General features: G+C 37.1%; 2 long non-coding RNA genes across 2 annotated transcripts in view; one reads left to right on the top strand and one right to left on the bottom strand.

The window, feature by feature from the left end:
- Positions 1 to 21,042, bottom strand: part of LOC135314582 (uncharacterized) — an 85,610-nt gene that overhangs the window by 33,903 nt on the left and 30,665 nt on the right. The window lies entirely within an intron of this gene.
- LOC135314581 (uncharacterized) lies at positions 6,527 to 7,503 on the top strand. Its single transcript, XR_010374091.1, has 2 exons — positions 6,527 to 6,675; positions 6,937 to 7,503. It is a non-coding gene; the product is annotated as an uncharacterized LOC135314581 (long non-coding RNA).

The raw sequence follows: 21,042 nt of genomic DNA, 5'->3' as shown, positions 1-21,042 counted from the left end.
AACCAAAAATTAGGAAATCAAAATAATATGTCTAAACAAATAATGAAATTGTAATCTTGAGCCAACAAGCTGAGTTTACCTTCAGGAGTAAAAACGGAAGGGGAAGAACCACCTGAAAAAAACCTAGATTTTAATTGAGGAGAGACAGCAGAAGGAATTTAAGTTGCATGAATTTTAGAAAGGTCACTAAGTCTCTGCTTTCTCCTCCATTTTCCCTTTCTGCCCTTCTTTCAGTCTTATATTTCCCTCTGCACCACACAATTGAAAAGAGCATTTGGTCCAAAGTCATTAAGTATGGTATTGGGGTGAGCCACATATGTGGATAGGGAACTGGCTTAAATGTCACAGACAGAAGCTGTTTATGAGACAGAGCAGTCTGGGAGAAAAGGATTAGTGGAATGCCATAAGAATCAGTATTAGGCCGATTTTTGTTCATTTTATATATCGCTGACCTAGGACATGAAATATGTATGAAGGTGAAGAAATTTGCTGATGAAACAAAACCAGAGAATAGAGCTTGTAAAGACAAAAAGAGAATGGCAATAAAATTCTGAATGACAAATAGACTGGGATCACAGGCTGATACTGTTAGTGGTTTCACTGGCATCTGCAATTCATTGTAAAGAATGATAAGGCTATTAGATGACACCAAAAAAAAAAAAGGTAGTGTTCTCTCAATGGCCATATGCCACAAAACATTTAATAGGAGTTGACTATGGTCCTGGTGCTGGAAAGAACTCCAAGACCATCTGCACAAGGATTAACAGTATTTAAATTAATAAGGTGAGAGAGATTCTAGTATACATATAGTAAACAAAAGTAAGACTTTGAATAAATCATTCTAATACTACACAGGGGACTTGAAGCCACATTTGGAATGCAACCATAGTTCTTATCGCTTTAGTAAAAGACTATTCTAAGAGTGAAGATATTAAAAGGGCAATCAAAATGTTACAGAAACTCTAAAACTTAGTCCACAAAAGGAGCGAGCAGCTAGTATTCTTAGAAAAAAGATCCTAGGTGATTAAAACCTTTTTGAAATAAACAGAATATTGAGAATGTAAGGGAAAGAATATATCCACCTAGAGTGAAGGAAGTATAGTGAGTTGAAGGGAATTTAGGAAAGCTATTTGCCTCAATAAATCTATTTACTCATTACATAAAGCAGAGAGAGAAAAACGTAAGTATCATGATGACCAGCATTAATAGAATGGCTCTATTAAGTGATGGTCAGAAGCACTAGATGTCATGCAGCAGTACTGCTGTATCAAAAGTAGTTTCATATCATGCTATACGGGTGACCTGGCAGATGATGGTCAGCAGCACAGCTACCCAAAAAAAAAATAATTGAGAGATCAGAATTACTAACTTACCTACTCCTACTACATGCTTGTCTAAGCCCATATTAATGGCATAGATACTCCATGAACAAGGCCCTATTAATGAGTTTTTGAAATTGCAAGAAATTACAACTCAGATAACATACCTTGTCACAGCACATTCTTTCATATCGTACATTATTCCACAAGAACTACACAATATGCCAGGTCACCGCTTGTCCCCTCAGCTTACTGGCTTTCTTTCCAAGATATCCTTGGTTCTTTTATCCAGGTCTGACTGAACTCTTCTTGGAAATCAGCAAAGGTTCTTACCAACTTCAGAGGAAAATAGGTTGACCCTCAGTTGTTCATGCATATTCTCAAGATATGCAATATCTTCAGAATTACTGCGTGGCATGAATGTGTTAAGGGACCAGATTTATAAAACATTGTATGATTTCTGTTGCAAGGCTGCTAAACTTTTTTTTAAATCTCCTATTTTCATAGCCTGAATAGTCTCTTCATACCAGCCTTAGTAACTACCAAAACCAGCTTAATATTATTAGAATATTATCAACTTTCATTACGTTTAATTTGAGAAGCTGACGAGATAATTTTAAATACATTTTCACCAAAATTAAAATCAGAAATTATAAAATTAATCCTAGAAGTGTCAGTTGTAATGTAATTTCAGTCTCCTTAAAGTAACTATTAACCACTACAACAGATCAGACACCCCACCCCACCACCCCTACATAAGCAGTTTTGTTGTACTCATAAGGAACAAGAATATTTTGCTACTGTTGATTCTCATTTATATTGCAGTTCTCTTATGTATCTTACACAATTACAATGTTATTTAACAAGTTATTTACCGTAATGCATTCTTTTCTATATAAAGTTTGGATTTCCAAGTGAGAATTATAAATATTATGTATCTGATAATCAGAATCATGTGATAATATCTTTTATCATTATCGCTCGCTTTGCAAGAAAATAATTTAAATTGGTAGAGGATCACAGCTCTAGTTAGTGGAATGGATGAGGTCCTTCTAAAGAATGCATTTCCTGTGCATTTATACTCTTTAGCATGGCCATGACTATATTACACATGCACCTAAAACAGGAATTAAGAGAAGACTTCCTTACAATCTAGAGTAATTTCCACTCACTTTATATTAACATAAATGACTTCATAAGCTGCAAAGGTTTGGAGATTCAGCATTTAAGTAGGCTGGGATTTGTCCATGTGTAAACTTTTAAAAATGCTGCCTAATGTGTCTGCAGGGAGAATGCATCACTATTGATAGCAAATAATTTTATACATATGTTTGCTTACAGGCAAGCAAAAGCCTAAGAGACTAGAGTGGAGCATAGTGATACAGACCAGACTTGTGAAAAACTAATTCACTAGTTTTTGATCAGGAAGTAGGTGACAACTGATGACTTTATGCAAGCTGTTCCCAAAGGCATCATGAGATGCCAAATAAAGTACAAAAGGAACATTTAAAAAAACAAAAATAGAGTGTGTGCCCTGAAAACCTTTGCAGTTTTAACACAGGTGTTATTTTTGTATTTTAAGTTTTCCTTACAGTTTACTTACAGTTCCTGCAAGACAACAAAAAGCTTTTCATTCTATTGCAGCAGATCCTTAACTGATTAAGCCATTTCTCTGACTCTCTGCCTGTATATGTCATCACATATTTTAAATGCCTATCACCATTGATATCAAATTCAAAGTATTCATTATCTGAATAATTTCTAAATAGACAAAGTTACCTTCATATTTGTCTTAAGTCTTTAAAAAACCCACCCTAATACCCTAATATCTGCCTTTAAGTTCCTCCCTTTACCTGCTGCTCCTGCTGTCTTGTCTTTCCTCTCTCCATAAGCAATAATAGCATCTCAGTAACACTCTCACCCTTTTCTGTACCATGCCAGATGCAGGGGGAGTCATGAAAGATTGCAAAACCTGCTGCCCTCTTTAGGTGCAACCTCAGGCTGCCAAGAGATACATTTTCCTTTGTCCCACTTCACCAACCTTGAACCACAAGACTGGATCTGGACTGAAGGAGACAGAAGTTCATCGCCCCACTGCCTTATCGCTTTCTACAGAAATCACAGCAGCACTTCCTTTTTCCCTGTCCTCATATTGTTGCTGGCTGATCTTACAGCTTGTTTTCCTCCAATTTCTTTAACAGGCTTCTCTTGATATCAAACCAGCAAACCCCTGATGGCACAGCTGTTTCCTTTCCCTCCTTAAATCATCCACAAGTTCTTCTACAAATAACTTATGTCACATGTTCTTGCAACAAGCCACAAACCAAGAAAAGTTTCATCACCTCACATAAGAAAATTCTTAGATAAAGCAAGTTATTTTTTCCTTCTTTTTAGGGAGCAAAAAATATATTTTGTAAGCTTAAGGATGACTTCACAAGATACCATTTAATCCTCTATATTAGAAAGAACTAGAACAAATCTGTTTTATATTACAGTTACAAGAAGATTGTCACCTTTTAACAGAAATTCAAGTTTTACCTAGAATTCACCACATATTACAAGAACGATCTGCCACCTGGAAAGTGACTTGCATTACAAATATGGTCCACAGTGCTGCAGGACTAAAACTTAACACCTCCAAAATGATAATATTAACCCCAATGCTAAAAGTGACACCAGAGAAAAGTAAGCAGCACCTGAGAGATGAAAAATAGGAGAAAAGAAAAAAGGAAAAAAATCCCCACTGAAACATGTTCATTTACTGATTATTTTGCACCATTTCCAGAGATAATCCTGATGTCAGTGTTAACTAGTCAACTAGCTATTACTAAGCTGGAAGCAATTTTAGCTACTTTCAGTATTTTTGATGAACTAGTGATTCAGTATGCCAGTGAGTGATGAATTTCAGTGGTTTCAGAATGAATCCTACAGTATATTATACATGTCATAACAATCCCACACTCTCCAGAAGTTAGTAGTCATGGAATATATCACACAGTTTGACAACCAAATCTCTCAACAAGATCTACGTTTATCTCCTATGACCTACAAAGCAACTCTTATCACAACAAATGGAGCAAGCCCAGCACATCTCAATGTAAAGACAGATTGAGACAAATCTATCTACTTTAAGGAACAGCCTCAGAGGACTATCAAAGTAATCTAAAGATATATGTGGTCTCCCACAGCAAGATTTTTAAATCTATCTTAACTCAAACTAGTATGTTCACAGCTGGGGGGGGGGGGGGGGGGGGGGGGAGAAAAAAAAGCCTGAGAAGTGCCAGGAGCTAATTAGGAAACACATAACATCTGAGGTCTTACATTCCATGTACTAAATAGCACCCTAACAGCGGGTTATGGTCAACTGTAGTTTCTGCCAGAATTAACCAAGGAAACCACTTATGTAAGTGCATATATGGGGAGAGGTAGCAGTGGAAATGGACTCAAATCCAAACTCAGAAAACTTAGAGAGCTAGCTGCAACAAGCCTCCAAAAGATGCAGCTGTTTGGAGAAACAACTTATACATATTTATTGAAACAATTTTTGGTCTAAAAATCACAGTGAAGATGGAGCAGCTTCTCATACAGTACTAAGAATAGGATAGCAGTCAATATGGATCATGAGACAGAGGTGTGATAATCCAGAGCAAGTCAAGATTCATGTTTTGGTAAATTGTGGATCTTTGATAAGTCTTGTTTACGAGGTCTGAAAGACTTAGTAACACTTAGGCAAATAGCGTCAAATAGTCAGCAGCTATGTCTATGCTAGTCTGAAAGATCAGCTTTTTGGAGAGGTTATAGACAGAGCGAACATCTGCTTCTACATCCACCTACAGAACACATAAAACCAGCCTGTTCAATTCTGTCTGCTAGCATGGTAATCCATTGGGTATGCACAGTCTCATATTCTGGACAGCAGACTCCAGTTGCCACCACAAAGGCTTCTGCCTCAGACAGATGGGTGTGATATTGAGAGCAGCCTCACAAGAGATATTTTAAATATGGGGCTGAGACGGGTCAGAAATCTTTAATCAACAGCAATTACAGGATGACTTTTTGTTTATTTGCAGCACTGCACTGCAAGCTTACTTTGCAGATCTCCCAATGGCAACAGGGTATTTTAATAACCTCAAAAATTAATACTATAGATGCCTTTTTAGAGCTAACCTTGAAAACTACCCAGAAATTTTGTTGATATAGAGTACTTACATCACCAAAACATGATCCAAATTCTTTAAAGTCAAGACATCCATAACCCCCTGTAGTATTTTCTCTACATGTTTTATAGAGCATTAACTGCTACCAGTTCATTTGGAAGATATAAATTATTAGGTTTATTTTACAAAATTGTATATAGTACCTATCTCCATCCATGCTCAAGTACCACCACTGGCAACTGAAAATATTCTGATAGTTTTCCATAGGAATTTGAGGATGTCTAGATGAAAGGATCATTCACCAATGAGAATTTAGCATCTATCTGCCTTTAAAAAGACCAAGGTTGTCTTGATTAACAGGAATTCCTTATCACTGACATATGAAGGCTATTAATGAGTAGCTCAGGGCAGAACCAGCAGAAAGAGTTGCAAGATTGTTTTTCTTAATGTTGACTACAGTACTTTTTTGGTCAGTTCTTTCTTAGATTGCCATTGTTACTTTATTAATTTACATTAAAAAATTATTTAAAACTTCCAGATTACTCTGAATTAATTTGTATATGTATAAATAATATACTAGTGGCAGAATATAGACTGAAATACTGTTTAAATGTTCTGATGCCTGTTTGGAAATGAGTAATTTAAATCAGCCACTGTATGACTGATTGCACCATAAGTAGATTTTGGTTGGGCGGGTCTTTTGTGGGTTTGTTTGAGTTGTTCTTTTTTTGTTGAGGTGTTTGGGGTTTTTTTTATTTAGCTTAAAAAAATTAGAAATAAGTTACAACACTGCAGCTATATTGGAACAGAGAGGAGAAAGAGAGATGTCTCTGTGCAAATTCACAAGCAGAGGAAACACCTTTCAACAACTTAAAACCCAGCTGCACAGCTAATTTGCCAAAACATAGAGTTATTTTCTTTTAAAAAGAAAAATTAATAAAAAATACTCCATTTTACATACAGCCATACATGACCATCTCCCAACTTCTACATGCCTGATAGTTTGAAATGGGATGCTACTGTCTCTGTGCATTTATTTATTTAGATTAAGTGGAAAAAAGTCAAATCACAACAAAGATGGAGTGGAAATCTGTGTGGATCTATGTGTAATTCAAGAGGCAATGCCACAGACAGGAAGAGAGATATTGATGTAGCAGAAGAAGAATGAAGGAAGATGGTTGCAAATATATTTCTGGAGGGTAAGGGGAAAGACACTGAGATTGCTCATTTTTTGGCCTAATGAATAAATCATTTTAGCTTCCTCCCCCCTTGTGCACCTGCTGCTTTGAAAGGCCCCTTCCACAACCAACAACTGAACAGCAAATGCTGCACAATGACTCAAATGTTGCTGGAGCTATGCCAGCAAAAATTACCACTCTTCAAACAAGATAAACATCGTATTACTTCATTACCCTTTTAAAACATATGCAAATTAAATCCATTATTCTTTTTTCTTACAGAAATGAAGTTCCTTTGGCTGGAATTCAAAGGCTCCCTTTGTCATCGTTGACCATGAATGGATGAACTTCATGTAGATGATGCCCATTTCCCATCTTTGAATCAAACATTAATACCATTTGACAGTAATAAATAACATTTATCACAATAGGGATCTACTAATGATTTTCCCACTAAGCTGGCTCATCAGAACCTATCAGCTGACAACTGCATAAATGAGATTAGCATAACAGCTGCCTATGACAAATGTATCTAAATCATTTTTAATGCCAGCTAGCTCTTTGATCTCCCTATCACATTGTTGCCAAAACTAAATTCATTTCTTCAAGATACATGTTGTTTATTACAGATACATGTGTATATCCCACACTATTATGTACTCTAGAGATTTCAGTAATTAAAAGAATTAAAAACACTGATTGGATACTGCCACTATAATGTAAACTTGCAACACTGCACTTCAGAGTACCATTCCACTGCTGGCTTAATTTCCCCCTCCCCTGAATTGTAGGATTCAATGTTTAATAGCTGTGTGTTTCTCTGGCACAAAATACATGTTTTAATGTAAATACATGTATTAGCTTCTCTTTGTGACTATTGCTTACAGAAGCATCATTTTCATAAGATTTAAACTAATTCCCAATAACATGGGACTTGATACTATGCACATATCAAAGCAATGAATCATTGTGTTTGTATAAATGCAAAAGTGATAGGGAAAGGAAAATGCCCTGATAGAGCAAATTATTTGTGTTTTAATTATTATTACAAGCAAGGCCAATGAAACTGTCATACAGTTAACTAAACCCAAAGCCAACAGCTCTTATTGCACCTCTAGAAAAACTTTTTTAAAAGAACTCTAACTTCCAAACACTTGAGTTGAAAGTCAATGCGCTCCTCTACCTGAATTCAGATTGTCAGAAGTCTTTAGGTCTTTAAGGATATGGATGGCTTCTCTGATGTCTAAAACACAGAGGAAAAGATGCCCTCAGGTGCTTCAGAAAATCCCAGTCAGATTCACAACTCTCAGATTAAACCCATGTTCCATCAGAAAAGAACAAACTGGATACAACAAAGCACAGTGAGGGTGCAGCAGGTGGGGGGGAACCCAACAAAAAAATAACCCAAAACAACCCACAAAACAGGAAAATACTAAAAATTGTTTTCCCCTGTCTGTTTCCCCAAGCTATTTTATTGCACCTTAAACTATAATTTCCAAAAAAACTTACTTTCTTAGCCATGCTAAAGATATTTTAAAAAGACTAATTGGGTCTCTTGGTACCTAGACATTTCTAAAAAGTGTCCCTCCTCCCCAGTTTTGGCCATTTTGGAGCCACCAATCTGTTGAAAGCTGAAGAAGAATCTCCATTGATTTACTTAAGCTTGGATTAAGTTTTTGATGACTTCACATATGAAGTAACAGCAGGCATGTCTGCACTTGAGTGACCTTGATTTAAAACCCAACTATGTGTGTACCTTTCCTGGACTGTGTAGCTTTACATGCATTTATTTTGTAGTTTTGTAGACATTAGCATTTGTTTTCCCACCAGTGTTTTCAGGCAAGTTCTAAACAAAAACATTCATAACTATTTATACTTCAACCATCTTAATGGCTATTCTGTGAATAAACAGAAGGCAAACTAGATATCTGTGCTGCATTTAAAATTGAAATACATATCCATTTACCCAATCAGCTAAGTAAATTCTGGAACATGAATCTTTTTACTTCCACTGAGAACCAACAATCAAGTGGCACCAGAGCTCAGTTCTCTTGGAAGTAGCACCAATCCATGGTGGAAAAGGTTTCTAAATTAATGTTTTTAAATGGAAAGTTTGAAGGGCTTTGCATAAGCATGGAAAATGTGCAAGTATGAGAACTAATGAGATTGCAGGCTAAGAACTGCTAAAGTATTCCGGTTACAGTGCTCTGTAGCAAATATCTTGTTTTCAATGCTGTTACAGTCACAAGCACTTTGTTCTTTCTTGCATTTCAATTAAAATTCATGGGATGTTCTCGCCACATATTTTTCAATTCTGCCTTCATTTTCCATATCTTAGAAAAAATTCTGGCCATTATTTTTCATGTAAAATGAACAGAATGTATGGTCTTTTGTCCAAGCCTTTTGTTTTGTGAAGCAGGCCATTTTTCATGGATGAAACTGAGGCACACACTTTCAGTTTTGACAGCATTTCTTATCATTCCTCCCAGTTAGCATTGTCACCTTTCATTATTTAACTTTGAAGTCCAAGGAAGGCTGATTTATACCCATGATGTATAATTGGATGCAGATGGAGGGCTTAGAAAGTAGAAACACTGAATTAAGGCTGTAGTATGTGCCTGTAAGCTTTCTGTGCAAGTCCTCCCTGTGCCACCAGCTAAAAACAAAAAGCCAAACAATTTAAACTAAATGAATCCATACTGTTGTAAGCGCGGAGTTAATGAAAGTGAATACAAAACTAATAAAGTACATTGGTTGTGTTTGCAAGGCAATTTAAAATGTTTTCAAGTACAAATGATGAAATGTGTTTGTATTAATCAAAATCGTCTTTGAATGTGCCCATGGTCAAAAAGGCTTTTTTTTTTAACCTCCACTTCAAATCGCTTTGACACAAGTCCACTCTACATTTTGAAGAGAGAAGCACTTTCGGCAGTTCTTTCATATGATAATGTACAATATATTTTCAGCTGCCTTTTTAAAGTTTAAACAAATGGAAGGCTTATTAAGACGATATCACAATTACATGCAGCTATTTTACTAGCTTTTTTCCGAAGCAAAAGAAAGCAATTAGTTGAGAACATAAATTCATTCAAGACACTTACTGAACATGAGGGAATAGACCAGCAGGAGAAAATAGGCCCGTTTTACTGTTTCATCTGCCCTGTAGAAAGACAGTAAACTTATTCTAGCAGCTTAAAGACCACCTCATATTTGAAAAATTAACTAATATTTCAGAAGGCTTTAAGACTGTTTAGTAAATGGCTAAACACACCAAAAAAGTCACCCTAGTAGTCTTAGATGGAGGACAGCTACACTGACAGTCAGGAGTTACTGTTGAAACAGGTACAAAAAGCATCACTGATGTAAGTGGTCACTAGTTCAGTTCTCACTAGCAGAAGCACAAGTGCACTGTAGTCTTGAAATCCCATTTTACATTCAAATTATGGATCACTGAAAAGTAATCACTAATAAAACAAAATAATGAGATTTTTGCTTCATGCTGAGTGCAGACACCAAATGGAAAATATTAGGAACACTATTAGTGCTTGTTCTATCTGATTTTTCTCTGCTTTTTAAGCATTCAATTCTCTAGAGTGCTGATCACCGCATACCCTGCCCCCAAGCATACCAAACATTTCACATATGTTTAACATTAAGCACATGAATAGTTGTATAGAAGACTATGGAAACATTCGTGAGCTTTAAAGTTAAACACCTGCTCAAAGGTGACAGCATGGAAGGAAGTACTTCAGGCTTAGGCTGCCACTTGAGTCACAATGATGGTGGTAACATGCACCAGAACATGATTCCCAATCACAGCAATCTCTCCCAGCATGTCAGAAACATCTACCCAGATTAAAATCCTGAGAGGACACAGCTGACCAGATTCAAGGTGCACAGGGGCCTGGACAAATAGCTTACCTCCAAGGGGAAGGAGCTGAAGAGGGCAGAAGGGAAGACTGCACAGAAGCAGGGAGATTATTAGGAGATGAACAGGTTCTTCATGGACACACTACTACTCTATTTCAAACCCGATGTTTAGGACACCAACATCTCTGTCATATGAAAAAGCTTTATTTAAGGGGGGGAGGGAATAAAGTCCAAGATTTTCAACAGTTACCGCATTATAGTTAGGTTGCAGAATGACTGTAATCCTTCACTGGACTTCCTCCCAGATCACCTGAGATAATTCTTCAGGTTCAGAAAATTATCATTTTGGTAATACAGATGTTCATTTTTAAGTCCTGGTAATTCAAAATGCAGTTATTACATAATGGTTACTTTGTATCCTAGCTTTACTTTTTATATTCTCATTTGATGAATAAAGTTAATTAAAAATAATTTAAAACATTCATAGAAGTACTCACCCCTCCCCTCTGCTATGGGGGTGGCCAGGAAAAAAGTAGGAGAGTATCGAAAACAAGATTTTTCCACTTTTCCTAGGAGCACATGAATAGAAATTTCTCATGCATTTAAGACAATACCTACATACAAATCTTCTTTCTCTAGAAACAATGATAGACTATTTGTGCTGGATTTTGTTAGTTTTCTAAACTAGTAGAAAACCAATGGTTTTTCTAGCAGAAGCATTTGGCAGGCACTTATGCAGAGTAATACTTCATCTCTCTACAGTTGTCTTCACTTGCAAATCTCAGTAATATTAATTCATTTTGGAGAAACAGTCTAATGCTATTTTTTTCCCCTCTTGTCATCAATTGGGCTCTGAATGTTTCTTTTAATGAATGTGACATAATTCATGCATAGTCACTACTGAACCCAGCAAATTCATAATTAGTGACAATTTTGCACCTGCTGTTATGGGTAGATGCTGTTCAGTTTAATTTAACTTGATACCTTGATTATTCATTGGAAACTGCAGGAGATGCCGATTATCTTGCATGTTTCCTGAAAAGAACATAACAGTCACAACTGGATAAATATAAAAAGCATTCTCAAGAATTTTCTAGTAATCAAGACCCCAGCCCAGTAATACACACATATTGTGTGTACATATGTACACAGATTACATTCATGAACATCATCCTCAAGATGATGGTAGCATTTCGTATGCTTAAAACTAAACATGATAATAAGTTTAACCATATTTAAGTTAAGCTACTAGCTGAAGTTGGAAGTATTATGTATGCTTTTATGCAAGAGATGATCCTGCTGGAATGTGTACCTGGCTGTCTCCAATATCAATCCCACTAGAAAGACGTATTTGTATGTTGAACCACAAATGTCATGTGGTAGCTGGGAAAGTTCTTTCTGGTTGAAAGAAGGGACATCTTAACATATAGAAGAATTTAGCACTGTCATGCTGGATGTACGTGTACTCCTGGCTGCACAGATTTCTTCTCCCTGCCCCTCCATATCCTACCATGTTCAAAGGTATTACAGATATCTGATCAACTGAACATGTTTTTGTTATCTAAGTCTATATCCCAACAGACTCACCACGGTTTTTTTTCTGGAAGCCTAAGCAGCAGCACTTTCAAAAAGGGGAGGAAGAAGATTAATCTTGTGTGTATGGACACACAAACCCAAAACAAATCTTCTGCTACCCCTTCAAGTATTTCACAAACCCAGAAAGTTAGAGGGCTAGCAAAATTTCTGCACTGGTACTACAAGACAGAACAGAGTATATTTGGAGCAGTGCTGATGGGCCTGCTAATCCAGCTAGGCAGATGTCAAAAGGCACCAAAGACTCTTTTACCAAGAATGGGTTGGCATGTAGGAGGCTTCTACAGTCAGTCCTGGATCAGCCATGAAACTGTTGTACAGCATAACAACACATGACTCTCTCAAGGTATTTTCAGCTATGCCTTACACGCCAGCATTCAAAAGCCCAAACACACACAGAGGCCACTACTAGCTGATGATTCCATCTATCATCAATAATCAGGATCTCTGTTAATTTTTTTTTTAATATCAGTGACATTAGTGTTTCCTGCCTTATCAAAGCATTTTTTTTCATCCAGAAGTGAACATTACATGGTTTTATTAAAGAATTATCCTTTCCTCCCCCACACCTTTTTTTTAAGTTCAGAAGTGCTGCTGCACTTGCTGAACCTTTTAGAAAACCTTGTTTCAATGTTATTGTAAGATTTTGCCTAGCCAATAATGACCAGAAATTACTTTTCCATTAGCTAAAAGGATTAGAGAAACAAGCAACATTTTTGCCACTTCAGCTCCAGACATTATTCAGTAGAAAACAAAACACTCAGCACTGTTTACTTGAACAACATCTTGCTACAAATTAAATTCTCATACTGTCCTACCGATGTTAAAGTCTAGTTTCTGCATCCTGAAACATACCAGTACCACAGACTAGAATGGGACGGTTCTGAATCACCTCACTTTCACAGAGGCAAATCACAGCCTCAGGCATTTTTATTGAACTCTAGAATTTCCAGCCACATACTCTCAATGCCAATAATCAATGACTTAAGTGGCACAATGCCTGTCATTTAAGTTACTCTTACACAACAGAAAATGGTGTTTAAATATTTTAAATCATGACCCTTTCCCAACTATAACCAACAAGCAGGAAGGGAAAAACAGAGCATTTCTAATCAACTTTACTGGCTGACGGACAGATACAGAACCAAAATAATGTAAAGAATAAGGTGTTCGCTTGGAAACTGAGCATGATCTTTGAGTACAAATGACATTTAAGACTTTTTAAAAAAATTATTAAAATTAATATGCTAGATCCTCAGTTACTCTTCATGCTAATCCAAAATCAAAGCAGTGACCAACCCAGCACTGGCAAGATTCTTCTTTAATTTGACCAAGGAAACCATACAATGTATACAGATATTGTTTCAGCTGCAGGATTTTGCCTCTTCTCTTTGGGGGATAAAACTCTTCACAAGAAAAGTTAACATAATAAGCTCTGTAAAGCCAAAAATACAGGGCCAAGTAGATATTTAAAAATAAATCTGATTTTCCTGGCTTGGCTTATATCCTTAATAAGCAGTCTAACGACTCTCCAGATAACTGACATTACAATTATCATAAACTGACTTCACTATTAGAATATTCATGGAAAATGCTATCATTTTATAATTATATAGATATAATAGGAATTAGACAATAAAGAACAGCATATTCAAGAATTTCTTCAAATACTAAGGAAATCTATTTAAGTAGATACAGAACCATCAGCATACATGAGCACTCCATGATCTTTTCCATAAACTATTAATTCCAGGATCTCTAAATTAGGAAAAGTATATAATTCTTGAAGAGATAATGGTGTCAGCATCAATAAGGGACATGGCTCAGGACCACTGCCTCCCAGTAAACTAGTACCAGGAACTTAATCTAGGCCATTAAATTTGCCCAGTATGTTATTGTAACCACAAGGCAATCCTTTCTGTGACAATACAGCCATATGAAGACAAACTTAATTTGCCCTAAACAACTGTCTGTATCTTGCAGGCAGATAATGAAGCCCTCATATGCCACCAAGCTACGCACTGTGTATGCTACAAAGCAACAGAGGACTATGTTGAGTGTATTAGCCTAAGAGGACATTTTCCCTGGGGCTTCTTTCAGCCAGAATGAAGTTGGGCTGGGCATAGAAGCTAGGATCCAGTCAGCTGCTCATGACAGCTTGCTTTCTTGTACCAGCCTAACCCTCCTGCTGGTCATGAGGCAAAGCTATAGCATGAGGTTTCCACTATAACATGCACTCAATAGATAAATCTAGGTCAAGAGTCCTAAATTAGCAATCCCTGCACGTACACTCCAATCTATGAAGATGGTTTCTTCAACAAGAAAACTCACAGGTACTACAGTCACACTTTTCAGACAAGCATGATATCCATTTTACTAACTGTGCTTGGGCATTTCTACTTTTTTGCTCAGAACAGTATTTGGGACCTTAATATAACATAGTTAAAACTCGATGAACCAAGTAACTATGCATACAGAATATCAATCTTGCATGCTGGCTCAGCATTACAAATTCAAGTGTCACACAGAAAATAAATTTGCATTCTTGAGTATTCCATTTCAGCTGGTTACTATGATGAACACAGACTCACCAAATACAAAAGAAAACACTGGAAAACGGGACCTTTGCTCTTCAAGCTTCTAATAAATCTATTTAAAAGTGTTTTCTGCTGACTAAAGGACTGATGATGTGGATTAGAATTCAGTTTTAGCATACACCAAAAAAGCTATGAATGTCACAGCTTAAATTCTGTCAAGATGCTAGAATTTAATCTCACTTTATTTCTGATTTGCACTATAAATTATTTGAGAAGATTAAGAAACTCCCCAGAACAAAGAGAAATCACAGACTTTGTTGCTGTAATATAGCCATGAATATGTCCTCATGAGAAATGTTTCCATCCATTTTCAATCATGTAAACATGTGTCAGTTGTTCAAACCTATGGGAGAAAGACAAGCTGCTTCTCCCACTTCATCTGTTGTTCAGAAAGTTGCTGCTTTGTCTTTAGAGCTTTGCTGATGCTGCTTTCAGCAAGCCAGTTCTCCATTGTTATAGCCTGTCTTTTCATATGCCTCTAGGGACTGAAAGGATGGTGCAGATGGTAAACAAACATGCTTTATGGTCTTTGAGCTTAGACTGAGAAATTCAGATTTGCTTTTCATTTCTGGAATGCAACTAAGCAAAGAAATCATTCAAATTTATTATCAAGCTGGTTCTCAGTCCTGTGCAACTCTTCTATGATTGTACTATCTAGCTTATATATTTCCCCTCAGCCTCAGAAAGCTGACAAGTTAAAAAAAATTCATTAGGTACCAAATTTCACCAGGGTATTTCATTCTGCTTACATGGTATAGATGCAAGCCAGAGCTCTAATGAAATTAATTTTAAAAACATAAAGCTTCATATCATATACATCCTACTCACATAAGTGACATGGTATATGAGTCCTGAATCCGCATATACCAGTCTAGTTCACAACTTGAACAAAAGACAAAGCAGATATATGCTTCCTTCATTGCATCCTGTAGCTACCTCATCTGAGACAGTTTATTCCTAAACAGAATGCTGTTCTCAGTCCTATCACAAGTCTAGATCACCTTCAAAGGCAACGCTAAACAAATAGCTCGAATTCTACCAACAGCTATGTGCTTATCTCACCAATGTAGATCTAAGCAGTAGCATGTAATTAGAAAGAAACAGAGTTTTTGGTCAAGTATAACATATTACAGAAAGATATAGCAATGAAACAAGAAAGGACTTGATTCATTTAAAATATCATTAGTATTATAATGAATTTTAGGTAATTACTACAACGTATTACATGCTTGATACTTGCTATATGGTGTAATAAGAAGCACTGAAAACATGCAACTTCCTGGAAAGGTTGCTGGTCCTTATCAACAGAGTGCTGGTGTAGAATTCAACTTTAACTTTGCCTCTGGAAATCCATTCATTTGAAACAGATTCACAAGTGTAACATGGAACAAGGTAATGACCCTAGATCCTTGTACTTTCAGATGTGAGGAGGACAGCCATAGCATTTATCCAGCCTACAAAAATAAAGGGTGTTTGCTGAAAGAGATTAAAACAGCATTCTAGATGCAATGTACATATCCCTGTGTAGTGAATTAGCTCAGTTCCCTTTACGCTTTGCACATTCTTTAGAAGCAGTCCAGATGCCCAGGAGCCTACATAACACAGCCGAAAGATAGAGAAGCTGGAGAAATTGCTTTCAACAGATTTGTTGCTTATTTTTCCTCATACAGAATTTCTCCATGATCCTCTGGAGACTATAAGTTTGTACACAGTTGGTCACTGTCCAAAGCTGATCATATCACCCACAATACACACAGCTTTTTGCTTATAAGGATTTTCTCATCCTATATCCAGGTAATCTAGAAGTGTTTTCAGATTAATAAATGTCCAGAACAAACTCCTTTTATTCAGTCTAGGCACTGGAGTACTCCTATGTGAAAAATGGTAAGGTTTTTGTTGTACTATTGATAGCTGTCGTATTATATTTATCACCAAGTCTTCAATTTTATCTCTAAATTACAGAGCTAGGACATTCTGATAGGCACAATTTCTGCTGCTCAATTTACTACCTCCTGTCAGCCCCTGACCACTTCATGACTTTTATTCATCACAGCTTCAATTTATTCCTTGTGCAGAGTGACCAGAGCCCAGAAAAAAGGGGGCGGGGCAGGCAAGAGAAGATAGCCATGGTTAACTCTTTATGGAAGTAAAGAAAACAAATGCTTACATTTAAAACATGCTCATCTAGCACAGGTCATAATAGTTGAATAAGTAATACATAAGAGTTGACCAAGTTACTTCTCTCCCTGACACATGCTATTCTGCAAACATTAATCTTTTATTTGTTCCTTTTACAAAACTTGCTTTACTGTAAGACTGTACAGAAATTCACTGCATTCCTGCTTACCCTTTACAATACAGACAGATTACACAAGGGTCATACCTGCATCAACATGTTTTTATAATACATGTTTATACAGGCTGAAGCCACTCCCCTACCTCCATAAAACCCATCTCAGCATTTACACTGTTTGAGCAGAAGCTTCAGGAGAACCCAAGAGTAGGAGGGCGCTATGTACTTATTTACATCCCCCATTGCTTAGTTGTGACTAGCCGGAGGAGCTTTCAGTGCAGAAGATTTTTTTGGTGCAGTGTGCATGAGAAGGTGAAGTGCATGCTTCCACAACGTTGGCTGCAAAGATGACTGAATGCCCTGAAGTGCCCCCCCACAGGAGAGTTATCCCTGTGCAGCTACCCATCACCTCATTACCTTGTAACTAAGCGAAGTTTTTTTGCAGAGTGGTTCTGCACAACAAGGATCATGAACAAACACTTGACTCTCTGGAAGGAAGAGTGATTAAAGCTGTCCATAAATCTTCATAACAGATATGGCCAAGCTACTTAACGTAAATCAATGTTTTAAAAGATGGAATACTCCACTGACAAGGGAGTCATAGCCTTTATTGCCCAAAAGATACATATTTCTGGTCTGACTTTAACTCCTATTAGCTTCTTATCTTCAGATCTTCTTTAGCTCCTACACTAAAGAACAAAAATGCCAGGCACAATTAAAGGATTCAAGTTATGCATTACTGTAGCAGTACTATGTAATAACACAAGAGTTCATCTATTTCAAGAGTGAAGCGTATGTACTGCCATGGTTACTGTGTGTGTAACAGAACACTCAAGCAAGTTTACAACATGTTGCTAAACTGACTAAAATTTTTAGCATACTCAATGCTCCTTCCCCACTAATACAAACTCCAAATCAACCTGTTTCATTTATTTGGGCTAACAGCAATGATGTAACAGGAGCTGGCCTATGTGATGAAGCTTTCTGTGAAAGATTAATCCTTTAACAAACATGTAAATAACTCACAAGTCACAAAAATGACACTGCCAAGCAGACATCACAACAAGGAAAAGAAACAAAGAAAACCAAAATATAAACTTCACAACTCTACAAACACACTACAGAAATAAGTGTCAAGACATTTGGCCACATTACTTATTCCTGGGAAACAGACATTGTTTGTCTTTAAATTAACGATTAAAAACTCCACTCTTTAATTATTACTTGATCAGCAATTGTTCCATATCCTAGAAATAAAGAAATCTGACACTATCCACGACTTTTAAATGTAACTTGCAATAGTAACAATGAAAAAATGCAATTCGTCATGCAGAAAGCTTATGCCCCCAAATACCTGAGATGTTCAATGGATCAGGAAATGAGTGCCTATACATAGTGGTTACAGTACTTACACTAGAGACTTTTTCTGTCAAAGTTTCACTTTAGAGAGAGAGATATATACAAAGGGTTTCCCTAGGGATACAAATTGTAAAACTGCTGCAAGCATTAGCCCTTGTAGGTATTGTAAGGAAAGGTGACCAACCAGTGTGAAAAACAGTACTGAGAAACATGTTCTTATTACAAGTAAAAAGAGACAGGAATGTCAATAAACAGACAAGTGGCTTCCATGCATTTTTTTTTTCCAGAAGTCCTGAGAGCCAGCCCTTGCACATGTTTTTCTGCAACATTCATTCTCCAGAGCCCAAAAATGTGAAAAATCCTACATGCATCCAAGGCTGAAATGGGAAAATCCCAACAGATGTACACCCTTTTGGGTTTTTTTTAGAGGCAGGTGGGCGGGGGGGGATATTCCTATGAATCTGAACCTTCTGCTACTCAAAAGTTGAAACAAGCCTGTTACTGTAAGTTTCAATTTATTAGATTTCGTAGCAAACACTTCACAAGGATGGAGCTTTTTCAAAGGGATACTAAAAGCAGCTGCTGCAAATGGGAAAGCAAGCAGTAGGATGTTACCCTACTTAAGTCCATCTTAGGTTGCTGGGGCATAAATTCCTTTCCTCCAGTCCCACGAGATGGGAACAGCATTTCTTTATTCTGAAATTAGTCTTTTATTGATGATGCCATTATAAATTTCTTGGAGAGTGAGTTATCATTGTCACCTGTTGACTATTTTCTTTTGCCTTTGGAGGCTTACTGGGCACTCACATACCAAAGGTACTTACTGAGATTTTTCTCTTGCTTTTGTTTACAATAATTGTCTATAGATTCAGCTTAACTGCTTATTATGGATTTCCCCAGGAGAGGTATACATCTCCAGTTTTCCTGTAACAACACACCAAGCATTTATGTAAAGTACTCCTGGCACATATTTTTTCTCCTGCTCAACTGTTTTTGTTAGATGACTATTTCTATTACTTTTGAACTTGGAGACAGTCTAGGGCTGGTTTTCTCTCTGTCTTTCTGATGTTTAGCAGCATCAAGACATTCTTCTTATTCGTCCCCTTAGGGAAAATATCAACAACTAAGCCTTCACCTTCTCCACACACTGAGGTAGAGGGGAGATGAGAAATTGCCAGGAAAGTCACTACCAATTGTAGGTAGTAGAGCTAAAGATTTAAGATTTTGACTATAGGTTTTCTGCGTTTTACACAATAGGACAATAAGAAAAGCCCATGGACGGTGTTTGCTTCAGAACTGCTGATTTCTAAGCATTGAGAAGTTTTGAACTAACTGGTTTCAGGCAATTCCTAAATTTTAATTTCTAATACAGGAGTTTACAGATTAAAGGCCCTTATTCCCACTCAATTAATTTTGAAAAAGAGGGCCTCACAGAAACCTCAGTGTATCCCATGTTTAAGGGCTTATCAACAGAGAAAACACTGCAGGTCTCCCCCCTACTCCTGGATAAATCATACAGTCAGTGAAAGACCGACTTATTCCTGACTCAGAACAGTACCGCAAGCACAAACACAGGACATTCAGCTGCTCTGAGTATTTAATTTCAGATACACATGACAAGCTCAGAGCTGTCCTAGGAACAAGTACAAAAGTGTATATAAGATAGGCAGGTATGAATCCTGTTGCATTCAGAAACAGCAAAGTGTAAAGTTTTTCTAGTTTGCAGACACAGAAAAGTCATCTCACCCTTCTTAACAGGGATCCTACAGACTGAGCATACACATAGATATCACTGAAGAGCATGCTTTCCTAATATAAGTATCCAGCAAGTCAGAAAATAAGGAATGAAAGGGTGAGACCATGGGGACAGTGAAGAAACAAACTAAAACATCTATAACCTCTGTTCGACAAATAGTCTTACTCAGCCAACATATAACCCACCACATTTGCAAATATGTAACTTTGAATGGAATCCCGGCATAACTGAAAGACAGGGGTAGGTGTGACACAGCAAGTGTCAGACACTATCGAAATAGCAGTTCTTCCAGGCAGGTACCACATACTTGCAGCCCACCCACCCCACAAACAACATATCAGGATCTGTCAGCTTCTGCCTAGTCAGACACACACATCCCACCACTAGGCCTACTTCAGTCTCTTTCTGCTTTCCAGGTTTTTTTAGTCATGCATATATATACACACACAGAGTACATGTGTATATATACATTTTAATAATTTTTTCTGTGTGTGTATATATATAAAAACAAAACAACACACACATCCACACACTACACTTCTATCACAACCACCTTCCTTCCCATCCCCTACAAAGTGTTCATCTTATAAGGACAGCTTTTTCCTCTGTGTTTCTTCTGAAATTGAAACTACCTCTTCAAAGTTTCAGTCTTCAAAACCCCCACCCTTTCTGGGAACTGGGGAAGAAGCAGGTTGCTCAAAGCCCCCAGTCATTTGCACACAGCTTTGGTGCTACCACCCAGTCTCACCACACTAACAAGAAGGCTAAACTGAGTGCTGCTTCATCCTCTGCACAACCAGCAGCTAAACTTTTCTCTATACAGCACTATAAGGCTGAAGTTTACATCCCATGTGACAACTGTGGTTGGCAATACATTGGAAACTGAAGGGAATTTGAGGAGGGCAGAATCTGTGATTGTG

The sequence above is a fragment of the Phalacrocorax carbo genome, chromosome 8 (genome assembly GCF_963921805.1).
Source record: "Phalacrocorax carbo chromosome 8, bPhaCar2.1, whole genome shotgun sequence".
NCBI classification, from domain to species: Eukaryota; Metazoa; Chordata; class Aves; order Suliformes; family Phalacrocoracidae; genus Phalacrocorax; species Phalacrocorax carbo.
The sequence above is the reverse complement of the archived record's forward strand: the minus strand, read 5'-3'. Positions and strand labels throughout refer to the sequence as shown.